General features: G+C 40.4%; 1 long non-coding RNA gene across 2 annotated transcripts in view; it reads right to left on the bottom strand.

Annotated features, from left to right (window-relative positions):
* The window catches only part of LOC115607418, an 83,723-nt gene that overhangs the window by 48,843 nt on the left and 22,029 nt on the right, over nt 1-12,851 (bottom strand). For both annotated transcript variants that reach the window (XR_003991231.1, XR_003991232.1), the window contains one exon: nt 3,780-3,920. This is a non-coding gene — a long non-coding RNA (uncharacterized LOC115607418). The remainder of the gene's footprint in view (nt 1-3,779; nt 3,921-12,851) is intronic.

The following is a 12,851-nucleotide window of genomic DNA, read 5'->3' as shown; positions in this document are numbered from 1 at the left end:
TCTTTCTTCAGTTATGAGCCATTCACAAGGGTACATCCATCCTGTAGGCTCCTGTGTTCTGGTCACTTTGGAAATTGCCACTTTTGGCCAAATAAACAGCATTTTTGCACAAAAATGAGATTTGCTTCTACAATCAAGACGATTTTCAGCAAAGCATTTAAGCAGTAAGTACAACTGGTTATGTGCACTTCGAATTCCTGAAGTGAATCATGGAAACTCTACCATAATAATGTGCTGTTATTAAGTGCTACACAGCTACAGTTGCTATAAAAACGACGAAGAAATCTGAGGGGGTGAAATAAATCTTCAGCTGGTACAAGTCAGCATGGCCTTACGGAACTGATGAGAGCTCCACTGATTTAAACAAACAGAGGTTTTGATATGGCCCATGGTTTATTCACTAAACTGAATGAACTGTGGTGAAAGAATAGGATTTGTCCTGAAATCCACATTCCTAAGGCTCTCTTAAGGTGGCGTTCTCAAGCATTAGGTACAGTGTGAAAAACAGTGTAGAAGGTATGGGGGATAAATGATGCCACAGAGGAGACAGATGGGAATCAGGAGCACAAGCTGAAGCTACTGTGTGCTGGGGCAGGTACCAAGGCTCAGAGGTGGGTGATGGCTTGAGATGGAGCTGAGGCACAAGCTTCCCTGCTTTCTCCAGTCTGCTCACTGCCTCTTTCTCCTGTCCATGCTGCCTTTTCTCTCATGAATATCACTGTTGGTGCAGCTAGATGGTCCACTGCCCCCCCCAAACCACGTAGGGTTAAAACTAATTTGGCAGAAGATTGGGTGGCTTTAACCTGGAAGTGTTCACAAACCATGCAGATGAGGCCCTTAGTGACATGGTTTAGTGATGGACTTCGCAGTGCTGGGGAATGGTTGTACTTGATGATCTTAAAGGTCTTTTCCAACCTGATTGATTCTGTGATTCTATGACTGCACTGAAACAGATCCCTTACAACTGCTCCACAGCCCGTAGTGTAGGCTAAATGAAATAGTGGCTCAACCCCTCCCAGCAGGGTGGGTCATCTCAGTATGTGATCTCCTCCCATTCCTGGCAAGCAAACCAGGGATGTGTTACCTCAATGGCGCATCTGCCTTAAGCATCAAAAAGTAACACTGGGCCGTGAGAAGTGAGACTTCAGAGAAGGTCAGTTCAGGTCCTGACAAGTATATTATTCCCAGCCCTGCAAGCTTCTCTTTGGAGCATTAATTTGCTTAAAGAGTAAGATTATTTTACTCACTACTGCACGCTTTTCAGGCATGTTGCCTTTATTTTGTGCAGGGTTTTGAGGAATTTCGTAACAGTGCTCTTACATCATTGCACCCAGACACATTGTGAGATAAAGCACGGTTTTTACATTTGCATAAGTGTGGAGTTTTCCTTTCCATTAGCCAACATTTTCCTTTCTCAATTATGAATATTTCAAACCATGCATGTTCTTATGGGGAATGATAAAGACATCTGTATTTTAGAAAAAACAATGCTGCTTCTAAGTGACACCAGAGCAGGGTGGTTGTATGTTACCTACTCATAAATTATGATCAAGACTATGTCAGAAAGTGGTACAAAGCAGAAGGTGTGGAGGTATGATGCACTGTTCCCCACTTCATGGTAGGTCAGCATCCCTACATGCACTATTTGGACAGCTTCCATTAGACACCAGTTGACAGAGGGGAGATTTAGGCAGAAGTTCTTCCCTGTGAGGGTGGTGAGGCACTGGCACAGGTTGCCCAGAGAAGCTGTGGCTGCCCCATCCCTGGCAGTGTTCAATGCCAGGTTGGATGGGGCTTGGAGCAACCTGGTCTAGTGGAAGGTGTCCCTGTGCGTGGCAGGGGGTTGGAACTGGATGAGCTTCAAGGTCCCTTCCAACCCAACCCATTCTAGGATTCTATGTTCTAGCAAACTGATAACTATCCTTACGGACTGCAGTTGAAGGAGTGTGATAGCAATGATCAAGACAAAAAAATGAGATAAGAGTTATTTATATGATTGACATTCTGCCTCAGTGTCTCTGCACAAAGCCCTCTCTCTCTGCCTGCCATGCAGGCACTGCATTCCCAAGACATTCCTGCAGCCTACACCACATCAGCAAACAATAGCGAGCCTTCTTTCATTCCCCTGCCCCATTTCTGTGAACAGCACTCTGTTGACAACCGACTCTGTTCTCACTCCTGAAGAATTCCAAAAATTGAAGGATATAAGGACAGCCTGTGACTTTCAGGAGGCATCTTAAAGCATCCTATTTTAAAAATTGTGGTTTGCTGCTGCTTTTTCTGTTTTGTTTCTGTTTCAAAGGAAATCTACAAAAATGCAGTTAGCCTGCAAATCCCTCCTCAGACCAGAGAGCTGCTCTGAATGCAGCACACTAATAGCACAAAAATGCAAATACATGGATTACTTTTTCTGTTTGACCACTCCAGAACAGCCTTTCCCCTCTAAACTATGATGTTAATGCTGCGTGCCAAACTGACAACCCTTGTGCAATTGAAATCTTTTGCACAAGAAAAAACAGATGGGTGGATATAGGTTTGCTTTCCTTGCCAACCAGTCCCAAGCTTAAAATGGACAGGACACATGTAAGATTGAGAAAGTCCAGCTTTCTTAACACTCATCCCAACTCCTTCTCTTGTTCCCAAAGAATAAGGAGTTTTGGTCAGATGGCAAAGGGAGGAGAGGAGAGGGGAAGGGAGGGGAATGAAGGGAAGAGGAAAGGATAGGAGAGGAGAGGAGAGGGAGCTGAACTTGCTGTGTTGCTACGCCACGCCACCTTTTTTGTGGTACTATGTTTCCTTCGCACTACCAGGCTAATATCAGAGACTAGAAAATGAGCAAAATCTCTCCCTATGTAGTCAGCTGTTTTCTAGTTTGGAAAGAAAGAAAAAATACGGACACATTTTGGTGTATTTTCACAGTAATATTTCTGTTGTTGGTATCCTTGATTTAGGGGGTGTGTGCATGTGCACTCATACTATGTCTACCTGCTCAAGAAGTCTGATGAACTTGAAGCACCCTGTCTTATGACCACTTCTACAAAACCTCAGCACTGTCTGTGTCTTACTACAGGACCTTATGCATAAGGATGCCTCAAGGAAAGCCCATGCGTAATTTAGGCCCAATTTGTTCTTGGCTTCTGACTTCTCTGGGTGGATCTGGCACAGTCAAGGCCAAAATGGAACATCAATGAGCAAGTGATGGCGTCATTGAAAAATTAAAACAATTGGAAAATGACAATCAAAGGAAGGTGAAAGATCTAGTCCCAGGGCTTCCTGTTTCAGCTGAGAGTTTATTCAGATGGCCTCCAGATAATCTAAGGCAGATAGAGGGCACACTGACTTATTATGATGTTTATTTTCTTGGCTTAGTTAGCTGTCAAATGCAAGAGCAGTCTATCCTGGATGCATTTATGCCCTACCATTTCTACACATTTCAGATTTAGGCTTTGATTTATGATGCTGCTATGGAAGCACCATGGGACTGAGAAAGGGTCTAAGAAATACGAATGACTGAGAAAAAGCAATAAATGCCTGTCCTCTGTAGGCCATTATTTCTATAGCAATTAAATATACTTAGTATAAATATTTCCCACAGAGCAGTGTAAAGGGACCACAGTATGCAGAAAATCAGCCCCGAATCATGCTAAGTCTTGCCTGGAAGAGGTGGTTAGCTAGGTCAGGTTTAGATAATTCAGCTGTCAAAATAATACAATGACAAGGACAAACTACTTCTATAAGAATCCGAAGTCAAAGTCAAGTCATTTAACCAAGCTGAATACCTGGTTAGGTTATCTTCACTGCATGTGAGTTAACAGCCTATGGTATCTTCACAGTGAGAGTTAAGTCTACTATCTTCACATGAGGAACATGGAGGCTGCAGCACTTGAAGTCAAGGTGGTATCCAGAGGGCAGACACTAGCCTAGGCAAAGGGAAAAAAAGGACAAAGCTTAGAGTGATACCGTTATTGGTGAACAGTACATGCACACTGGAGAGTTGACAGAATGTTTTGCCTGGCTTATTCCACTGTAAAGACAGTCGTGGTCAGTTTTCCAGCAGAAATGGTTTGCATTTATCCCTGCTGTAGCCACACTGAAAGCTGGGACTTATAGAAATATATAGAAATTTGGAATTTCTAACTCTAAACCCAAGTTTCTTAAGCAACACAAAGGAAACATTCTAAATGCAACATTCATGAAACTACTAAGGCAAACAGATCTCCTTTGCAACTTCAAAGAAGTTCAGGAATTTGGTAAGTGCTACAATTTGAACTAGACAGAACTACTGGTACATGCTTGAAGAGTGTTTCTGTCTTATCCACACACGTGCCCGGGAAGATCATGTGCCAATATGTAAGAGTATTTTTGGAATACACTCATTACAATATTATTTTGAAATTAATCTTTTTTGTTCATTGTTGTTGCACTGATTTAGGTGTTTTAGCTACCCTAGGTTTTATATTTAGTACTTCTAAACCTAGGATCTGTCTCAAGTATTATAGCAATCATATTAATCAACTGCTACAGCCACTTCCCTTCTTTTATGATACAGTTTATATTATGAAAGCCCTTAAGTCATAGAACCCTGAAACTCATTTTGCATAATACACACTCACTAAAGGTCACTAAAATAATTTCCTGAAGGCTAGTTATTAGTAGCAATTTTAATAAGGTTTGCTCATGTATTTAACTTCAGATAGATGCTTAAGATCAGAACCTGAATGTACATTTGGCTGAACTGAGAGCAAGAGTTATGAGTCCAGTCAGAGACTGCACAGTTTCAAAGTTGTTACAGATACCCAACCTCTGTCTAAAGCCATGGTAATACAGACATTGCTACACATGTTGTATGGCTGTACATGAAAAATGTAAATTAACACAAGTGCTAAGCTCTTCTGGTATTTTTCGTAACTGTTGGCTAACTTAAACCTCAAGCCGTATGTGATCTACTGTCTAATTACCTCCAAAATAGCCAAGGGAAGTTCTTAATGACCTATAAGACACAAAATGTATCTACTATACAATACTGATGAAAATTAGTCCTATGTGAGCCTACTTTTTAGGCACGAGTGGTTCCAAGATTCCCAGCTGCGTGCTGGGCACCTCCAAAACCAGCACAAAGGTACAGGGGTGATAGTGAAGAACTGGCACTCGAAGGCAGCAAGTAAGCTGCCAGCAGAAGGCATGGTCAGGAGGGGCCCTGGCTGGGCAATCCTTCATGCTGGGGCCAGACACCGGTGTTCCCATGGGAAACACTCCTCCCTACCTGTTGCCAGAGCAGTACTTTGTAGGCTGTGCTCTGTGGCTGTTGTTTGTGCTTAAACATGTCGGCCAAAACTGAAGTAGACTTCTCTTGTCTAGTGTAGGCTATCAGAAACCACAGCGAGTGTCTGACATGTTACATTAAAATGAGAATACGAACACTCTCAGTTCCAAAATGGTGAAGAGCAACTTGAGGTGTTGCACCACATGACAGCTATCCTCCTCTCCTGAATTGAAAGCCTGGTGATGAACATGGAGAGGGGCTCTTGCCCATCAGGATGTGGCTACCACAACAGAGGTGTTTCTCTGCACCCTCAGCAAAATAGATGGCAAGTGAAAAGCATTTGAGCAAGCTTAATCTGCAATAATTATATATTATAAATGTATTTCTTCCATTTGGGGAAAAACTCCTGTAAGGCTCCAGATGAGACATTTCTCACATAGCTTTTCCTGAGGCTTTAATGAATTGCTTTAAATTACAGACTTAGATATTGATTAGCCTCATTCAGTTGAAATCTAGGCTTAGCAATCTATACATGTCTATAGTTTATTTGTGATATTATTCCTAATAAAGAGCTGCAATTAATCCACATCAAGAAAAATCAATTAATACAGATTTGTATCACAAAGAAAGAAATTCTCTTCATATCTGCCCACTAATCCTGAAGCTTAGGTCTTTCTTTGCTACCAAGGAGGACAGATAAAAAATATTGATTTTACCATATTTTTACAACTTCTAGTGATACAATATGAGCACATGGAACAGACGGGGCTTATCAATTAAAACTAGTTGTATATATGATGAGAGATGAGGACACGCAAAGCCTTTGTTCTCTGTATTATTAATATGATGAACTAGTAGTTCTGTAATAAGAATAAGCACTCCAGGCATAGCTCTGAAAGAGCCTGGCTTCAGTTCTGACAGGGTTATGAATTTTGCACCCTATGAGCTCCAATCCAGTGATGGTTCTGGAAGTGAAATTGCTGTTAGCTGCAGCTGCATGGGAGAGGAGGGCTATTCTCTATAATTTTACACTAATGATACAACGTGAAGAAACACATGACGTTATCCAAGCTAACATCTTTCTAATTTTATCCAGTTCCGTCATTTTAACCAAGTTAATATCTAACCTAATTTATTAGAAAGAAAAAAAATCTTATCAGAGTCTTCTTGCAGGAAGCATCACATAAACACTATGAATTTGATTTTGCAATTTTAGAAGCCAAACTTTATCCTTGCTACACAAAGAAGACAACAATGTGTCATTGTCCTTTCGCAATTCCTACTGTAAACAGTTTATGTGATTTATTCTTTTGCATGCTAGATAATTACGTATTTTATACCAGTGTATCATCAGTATGTTGTTATTGTGACTGCCCCGTAATAGAAATTGTGTATTTTCCCACTGCAGTGAATGCTATTCTTAACATACATTGGCCTCAACCAGCTAAAAATACCAGAGTTCTGTTGCCTGTGGGAAAGTTTTGCTGCAAGTTATTTCTATTAAAAATTTAATATTGGTCTCTTCCATTTTTCATACTGTATGTGCCATTCGCATTTAATGCTGTCTTCTCTGATACGCACTTACTTGCAAGTCCTGAAGTGTCACATATGAGGGAAATAATGCCCTAATTCACTCTAATGCTACCATTAATATGAATGATTAGGAATGAGATTAGTACTAAAGAATAACATTTTAAAATAAATTGTGATGACATAGCGACAGCTCTATGAAGGATTAAAGAGTATGGATTATTGCAGGTTAGGGCTCAAGATATCAAATGATATGGCCCAGTGTTTGTTCTTGCCAAGGACACTGAGCAATTAGAGGCTCAAGCAGCCAACTGTAATTCTTCCACTGAATCCTCGGGTTACCTGTGGGTTTTTTAACTCCTATGAATTTCTGACAGACAGTAGATTCTGAAAAAAATTAAGGACTGTCATGCTGTGAGCTGCCTAAATCCACAGACAGCTTCTTAAAGAGCCATTGAATGCATCTGGCAACCTAGAGCCAGTCTGGCAATGCAGATACAAAAGGAAAGCTATAATTTTCTAAACATTCTCTTTTAAACCCAAATTCACAGAATCAATAAACATGCAGTAAATTAATGCCAAGATTTATTTTCTCTGCTGTTGCACCTTTAAATTTATCTCCTTGTAGTAATGTTATTACTTTTATTTTTTTCTTCAGAGGAAAACAGCAGCCTATGCAGAACCCTGAATTCACGCAACTAAACGAATAACTAACATGTTTTATAGCTCTCTACCTACACAGTCTGATCCCCATTCTTCTGATGTCTCCATATAATACTTAAATATTTCAGCAGCTTATAAATCAATACTGTTTCATTCAAGGAAGTGAGCAAGGAGTTGGGAAACATAATCTATTCCTTGTTTAGATTATCAGATTTGGGAAGGGCCAAACAAGATACCATGAGCTCAATCTCCCTTTTAACACGAAGGAGAAAAATATTTTAGCCCCTGAAGGTCTGACCAAATGTAAATACCTTCAGCCTCACTGAAGTTTGCAAGTGAAGGAATACCAGTAATCTACATATTATGATTGTTACCATGAAAAAGTGATAGTGCAGTTGAGAAAAACAATAAAAAAGCAATTAAATGGTTTTCTCTTGGTGGCTGCCTCCACTGACATATAAAGACCAGTCCAGTATCAATCTCAGCTTTGACATTCCACATAAGCTCAAGCATAGCATCCTCTGGACATAACAGCCTTTTGATTATTTATTACAAATGGTGATCTCTGGGTTTCAAGGAGGTCTTGCTACTTATCTCCAGTAAGAATCCTGCTATTAGGATCTAAAAGTAACCAAACCTCCTCTCACTATGTTGTTGCCAGAATGACAGTTACTTAAAAATTAGAAGGTATTGGGGTAATAAAGTAATAAGGTGTATAGATGTAAAAAAATACTATTTGCTAATCAGTTCTCCCTGAGCCATCAGCAACAACTGGTTTTTGTGGTACATCTATTTGTCAGAACATATATTCTCTGCTTTCAAATTTTCAGCAATACAGAATCCACCTTAATTTTCACCATGTTATTCAAGGGAAATGCAGAAAGAACACACATTTTAGATCCCTATTTGACAGCTTAGTTTTAATATAATCTTAGATAGCATTTGCCACTTAGTGTTTCTGGAAGCTTATGCCTAGTTGATACCTATTGCACTACTACTCCAGAAAACTACTGAGCTCCTTTAGAATTCCTGGGTACAGATATATGAATATTTTAAACAAACAAACAAACAAACAAACACATAAATAAAAGGGGTGATGGTTTAAACTTAAACAGGGAAAGATCAGGTTAGATATATGACAGAAGTTCTTCCCTGTGAGGGTGCTGAGGCGCTGGCACAGGTTGCCCAGAGAAGCTGTGGCTGCCCCATCCCTGGCAGTGTTCAAGGCCAGGTTGGACACAGGGGCTTGGAGCAGCCTGGTCTAGTGGAATGTGTCCCTGACTGTGGGAGGGGGTTGAAACTGGATGAGCTTTAAGGTCCCTTCCAACCCAAACCAGTCTGGAATCCTATAAAAAGATACACAGAATATGAATATCTTAACTCTGATTTCAATAGTTTCTGTTTAATAAGCTGCTGTTGGAACTTTATTAAAGTTATTATTGGAAAGGAAAACATTTAATGATCTCTATAGTCATTACACAATATGAATTTTTTTCTGAAATAAAGCCAGTTCTATTCCTTTTACCTGATTGTTCTACTATCTTCAGCTAGTGAAGAAGATTAGTATTGTTCAGGTTTTCTTCTTAATACATTAAAAACTGAGCCTGGTGAATACAGATCTGCCTGTTCTCCTCATGTTTCCCGTATTCTTCTGCAATTTTAAGCTTCTTACTCATACGTATTGCTACAAACTTCCTCTTCTTCACCTACATAATTAAATATATATAAATGCAATAGTTATTTTCCCCTCTCTACTAATCTAAAACTTGTTGATGTTTTTAACTACAGCAATGTCTTTATCAATTGCGGCTTTTCTGAATGCTCAGTAAACCAGCTTCACTAGGGTGACTTATATGCTTGAAGTTAAGCGCATGTTTAAACATCTCCTTGAGTTGGGGTGTATCTGGTTTTAATGAAAGAGCAAAAGAAGAAATAACAAAATTGGTTTCTCTTAATGTGGAAATGTGAATAACTAGTATGGCATACAGCCAGATTTTAGCATAACTTCCTCTCAGTTTGTTTCTATTTTCTCTTCTACTCTGTTTCTGTTTGATCTTTGGATTTATTTTCACCTCTTACTTTGTTATTTTAAATCTATCATGCATATATGTCCTTGTGAGGGTCTTCTCCTAGATAATGTGCTGTGTCATGTTTAGTAAACGTGCACACACAAATAAACACATACACATACACAGTTGTTTCTTCACTTGTGTATAATGAATGCTTAAAATATTTTTCCAGCTGTTTCTCTGAGCTCAACATACTTAAATGTAATGAATATCCTATTCATGAAACAACAATCATAACTGAACATGAGCACATTTAATACATGTGCATTAAAAAAATATTTTCCTTTAAAGGTGACCTGTAAAGGGAATTAAGGCAGGGAAATAAATCCTCTCCCCCCCACCATTTTTTATTTAGCACATGCAAGTATTGCCTGTAAAATTCCACTCTCTCCCCCTTCCCTCATCTCTATCTTCCTGACACTTTGAGAGTGTCAGGAAGCTCTTGCCTGCCATCAAGAGCTTTGCCACTTTGAGTATTTCTTATGGACAGAAACCAGAGCTATTGAAAATAACTGTACCAACTGAAGTGTGTCCCCCAGATGCTGATGACATTTTGTGTGTCTGTAGGAGAAGGATTGTATATTAATGTATCAAAATCACTCTAAACTAATTTAGATGTATTGGCAAGAATTTTGTGTATACAAAAAGCTTGAGATGCAGAACAACAAGTATATTAAAAAAATGAAGCTGTGAACTCTTTCAAGCTTTCACTGTAAATCATCAAGAAGCGATGAAAAGTATAAACTCAATAAAAATAATCATTTGCAGGTCACTGTTAAATGATGTGTCAAATGCAGACAGTGACACTGTAACACTGTTAACCAGCTCAGACTCACATTCTCCCTCACCAGTCATTTCCTTCCTCTTTACGTTCCCATGCACTGTACCTCTTTTACACTTTTCCTTCTTCCTATTAACTTTTCCATCTTGTCTGCTTCTTTCACCTCTCAGCCTTCTGCAGGAGAATGCTGCTGTCTTTATAATCTCGCCAGACCTCCTCAGGGAGTAAAAGCACATCAATCTTGCCCTAATAAGATTCTGGCACTTCCTCTTGAAACTTCTTCTGGAACCTGGATGGGAACGAGCATGTGAAAAATGAGGAATAATGGGAATAAAATGCAACTTACATCTTTGGAACTTCAGAGGGACCTTGGACTGAGGGCTGAGGGCAAAGCATGGTCATAGACTAATCTAATCACATCATGAGCAGAGTAAATTTAGTGTGAGGACTCTGAAATCCAGGAGAGCAGGAGTTTCTGAAGGCTGCCATCAAGTGCATGGAGCCCCACAGAGCTGAGCATCAGAGCAATCTGTGATAATGTTAATTCAGACAAATTCTGTTACTGAAACATTCATCACACTGCAATACATGAAGCCAGGGAGAATCAGAAGGTATTAGTCAGGACATTAAAACTTATTTCCAGCTAAACCACTAGTCTGCTTTGTAGTTCTTACATCTTTCTTTCTCTTCACCTCCTAAAACATTTGCTTCGAAGTAGGGACCATTTGAAGACTGGTCAACACAATAGGATACTAGCTTTGGTAAGGTTCTGTAGGCACTTCTGTAATACAAATAAATAATCAGTAATGACATATCACTGATGAACTCCAAAGGAGCTCAGAGAACATTGTACAGACATGCTGACGTTTCATATACATTCTAGGCAAACATACGTGTGTATATACGGAACACACACACCTGTGTATATGTATATTCACACACACACATATATATAGAATCATCACAGAATCCTAGAATGGTTTGGGTTGGAAGGAACCTTAAAGCTCACCCAGTTCCAACCACCTGCCATGGGCAGGGACACCTTCCACTGGACCAGGTTGCTCCAAGCCTCGTCCAGCCTGGCCTTGAACACTGCCAGGGATGGGGCAGCCACAGCTTCTCTGGGCAACCTGTGCCAGCGCCTCACCACCCTCACAGGGAAGAACTTCTGCCTAATGTCTCATCTCAATCTCCCCTCTGTCAGGTTAAAGCCATTCCCCCTTGGCCTGTCCCTGCAGGTCCTTGTCCAAAGCTCCTCTCCAGCTTCCTTGTAGCCCCTTTAGGCACTGTAAGCTGCTCTAACGTCTCCCTGGCACCTTCTCTTCTCCAGGCTGAACAAGCCCAGCTCTCTTAGTCTGTCTCCATATAAATCTGTGCTTGTGTGTGTGTATGTGTACATATCTGACTCTACAGGGGAAGTATACCAAAATTGGAGCAAATATTAATAAAGTTTGAATTCATGAGGCTATTATTTAATAACTGGGTTGTGACTCTTCACTAATTTTAGAAATGTCTTTTGTTTCAAGAATTCCTGCAGTAGTTCAGAAGGATGTTAATGGATGGAGCTGTACACCACTCTTGTGAAAGAGTTGAGTTCAATGTGTTACAGACGGTTAAGCTAAATCTAAAATGCTGCTGTTTAACCAAGTTCATACAAGAGGATACAAGCCCATGTACGTAATGAATGCAAGCCCGCACATCCCACCTCCTGCCAAAAGCTGGATGCTGTATCTGTGAAAACTAACACAGAGAAACCCAAGTCCTCTGAAAGTCCCTTCCAACCCATTCTATGATTCTAAGGGGCTAAGGGGCTGGTCTGCTTTTTGTTACGTTAGTGAGAATTTCACTCATGGTGTGCTATGCATGCTGGAAAGGAATGTCCTTCTGTACATACCAGAAGGGTTGGAAAAAAGTGGGGTCATGGAGCAGAAAGTTTCTATCCCAAACCTGGAAATCCCGCCAACCCAATGCAGCAAGCCAGCTATGACAGAAGCTGTGCAACTGTGTTCCTGATGGGGTCAGGGGGACATGGGCCATACGTCGGAGTGCATAAACCCATAACTAAGCAATGGAAATCACATATTTCAGTGTGAGCAGGAATTTTCTCCTCTCATCAATGTAAATGGAACTAGTTCCTGAAACAATCTGAAGTTGGCTCTATAGCCTGGAAAAGGGTCATTTCTCAGATTCTGGTTTTGCTTATTTTCTAGTTGCTGATGTGCTTTGCTTCTATCACACACATTTTCTACAGTGAGAATCAGTCATTCTGTCCTTGCCCTGTCTTCACCACAGCTTCAGGACATGCCTGCTACTCCCCTTTCTTCTCACATGGTCTTTATCCCTTTCACATCACACTTCCCATAGCCCCAGCCAAAAATGGGGACTGACTGGTGCTGGGGAACACCATGTGCCTCTGTTTCCTGACTGCACACCTGCCCTATACAGTTATATGTGAGATCCACTCTGCAGCACTTGTTTGCTTCCACCAGAAATCTAGTCATATTATCACATGTACTTTTGCAAAAATGATGGAAAATGGCCACAG

Source organism: Strigops habroptila, chromosome 4 (assembly GCF_004027225.2).
Source record: "Strigops habroptila isolate Jane chromosome 4, bStrHab1.2.pri, whole genome shotgun sequence".
Classification (NCBI taxonomy): Eukaryota; Metazoa; Chordata; class Aves; order Psittaciformes; family Psittacidae; genus Strigops; species Strigops habroptila.
Note: the sequence above shows the minus strand (reverse complement) of the source record. Positions and strands in the feature narration are given on the sequence as shown.